Here is a 3,020-nt window from a genome sequence, read left to right on the forward strand (position 1 = left end):
GGAGGATCTGGGACAGTCAGTGCCTGCGGTGACACGCCAGAGCTCCATGGCAGCCCGGGCTGAGCCACCCGTCCACACCCCTGCTGGAGCCTGGGTTTGATCCTCCCCAATTACAGCTGCCTCAGTTCTCTCCGTGACCTTCCCTGTTGCCTCACACAGTGCCTCTCTGTGCTTGCCTTTGAAGGAAGCTAAGCCACTAGATCAAAACAAAAATCATGCCAAAGAGTATTTACAGGCTCCTCATGGCTCCTAGAACAGAAGATGGGAGATGTTGCAATGAGGTGCAGTGGCATCACAGTGACTCAGCTCACACCCAAACTGGGAGTGTGCAGGAACACAGGAGAAATATATGAGACACAACCAGAAAAGGGCAGTGGGGATCAGGCAGCGAGGGATCAGGCAGTGAGGGATTAGGCAGTGTGGGATCAGGCAGTGAGGGATCAGGCAGTGAGGGATCAGGCAGTGAGGGATCAGGCAGCAGGGATCAGGCAGCAGGGATCAGGCAGCAGGGATCAGACAGTGTGGGATCAGGCAGCAGGGATCAAACAGCAAGGGAGCTGAACACTTCCTAATGCTTGCCTGGGGGATGCCTCTCCCTGAGCTCTCACATCAGTCCCTGGAAGGAGGAACCAGGCCCTGTGCCAAGCCTGCCAATCCTGCTCATGCTGCCTGCTGCTGGCATCTGTGTCTCTGAGATCACGGCTCAAGCTGTACTCCAACACCTTCCCCTGTTGGCTGTTGTCACCTCCATCTCCCATGGGGTTATTCCCAAGGGGTAGCCCCAGTGGGGACATCCATCCTGCTGTTTCAGACTGTCAGGGTTCAGCCCTGCCTGCTCCATACCTGGCTTCAGGGTTTAACCTGTTTTAGAGGCGCTGGCTGGCTCAGGAACCATCTTATCTGTCCATCGAGGTAATGCCTTCCCTTCCCCATCCACAACACACCCAAAAGAGAGGACAGGTTGACAGAGTTGCTGAGGAGGGATGAGCTGGTGAGTCCCCAGTGCAGCCACGCTGGTGTGGACCCAGCTCAGGGTGCACTGGCTCCCCATCTCTCACCCAGTGGCCAAATGCAATGTTGGGAAGAGGAACTTTGCTAAATAATTCCTCCTTCAGTTCCTCTGCTCTCCCCACAGTCCTGCCACCCTGGGCAATATCGGGGCAAAAACTTTGGCTGGGGTTTACTGCAGGCCTTGTGCCACCAGCTCCTTGCCCTCCATCCCAGCCTCCCCCTGCTGCCTGTGAAGGAGGAGCAGTGTGGGCAGGGCACACCCCTCCAGTGTCTGGTGGCACCTTCCCCCACAAGCAGCCACTGGTGAGGGGACATGCAGAGAGTGCCTCCCTGGCCACCACATCCCGTGACCTGTGGACCACCTACAAACACACTGACTTCTGCTAAGAGCCTTTCCATCTTCTCCCAGTTTCTTCCCACTCTTAATGCTGCTGTTGCAGTGCTGGATGGTGCAATCCTGGGACTGGCATTATTTACTCTTGAGCGCCACTTCTCAAGGAGGGAAATTCTGGAATGATGGATCCCGTGAAAGTTGGGGTGCAGATCCAGGACCTTCTCTCCCCCAGACTCGCCAAGGGCTGTGGTCAGAGTGGTGGAGGATGGAGCTGGGGAGGCAGCATGGGCTGGGACACACAGGCAGGCTCCACCTGCATGCCCAAGGGCAGCTCACTTGTCCCTCCAGAGGCAGCTGGTGTCCCCAGGGCCACTTCCCACAGGTGTGCCAGCAACCAGGACCTCTTACAGCTGCTGGATTGGAACTGGCAGTTTGGCGCTCAAAGGCTCCTGAGGCCTCAGGACTGTAGCAAAGCTGCCCAAGCAGCATCACTTCAGGATCCAAGAGAAATGTAAAGGCAAAGGAGTATTGTCATTTCATTAAGAGGTTGAAGAACTGGCAGCTTGGGGCCCTCTGTGAAGCTCAAAGATCTCTGCCAGCACCTAAACGCAGTAAGTCAGGTGTTCAGGCTGCTGGCAGCATGCTGGGAAGCCAGGGCTGAGATAAGGGAGGCCTAACTGAGCTGGCACCAAGGGAACTCCTGCAGGGAGGAGATAGGGATCTTTGTTGCCCTTCCTAGAGGGCACAGCAGCACAGACCAGGAGTGGGACTCCATGATTCTTGTGGGTCCCTTCCAACTCAGGATATTCTATGATTCTGTGAGACCACCCTCAGCACTCAAAGGCCACAGGGAGGTGGGTCTGTTCCTAAAAAAATTATCTTTCCCTCTTCCAAGACCAAGAGAGAGTTAAAATCTCTCCTAACCCACTGCTGTAGAGGAAGCTGGAGCAGTGGAGGCAGTGATGCTCTTCATTGACGGCAGGTGGGTTTTTGCCTGTGGGGGTTGGATTTCGGATCAGAAATGAACTGAAGAACCTTTGGGAATAGAGGGAGCATCTCCAGGAAAGACAAGTTCTGGCCAAAGAAAAACAGATCTGCCAGCCCTTGAAATGAAACCATCATGGAAGGGTTCAGTGAAGGATAGTGGGTGGGCACAGGTTGCCCCATCCCTGGAAGTGTCCAAGGCCAGGTTGGATGGGGCTTGGAGCACCCTGGGCTGGTGGAAGGTGTCCCTGCCCATGGCAGGGGGTGGAACAAGATGAGTTTTGAAGTCCCTATCAAGCCAAACCATTCTGTGATTCAATGAAATATGGAGGAAGATACTTGTAAACAACAGGGAGAAACTGTCTAGCTTGTGTAGATGTGTGGCTCCTACAGAACAGATCCTAATGCAATAAATACTATGGTGAATCAGCAGGAAGATGGTTTAACAGGAAAGCAAGGTGGTCAAAACACAAATAAATAGTAAAACTAAAGTGGAATATAATAAAAATTCTGCAAAACTAAGCATTTTCTATTTCAAACCAGGAAAGCAGTAAGATGCAAACTCCTCAGGAGCTAAAAACTGCATTAACACAGATGAAAATGTATTTTGAGTGTAATTGACTTACCACATTAAAGATTAACAGCAGTGTATTTCTGCAAACACATCAGAAGGTGGAATTCTGCTGGAAAC

This window comes from Pithys albifrons, chromosome 16, assembly GCF_047495875.1.
Source record: "Pithys albifrons albifrons isolate INPA30051 chromosome 16, PitAlb_v1, whole genome shotgun sequence".
NCBI lineage: Eukaryota > Metazoa > Chordata > Aves > Passeriformes > Thamnophilidae > Pithys > Pithys albifrons.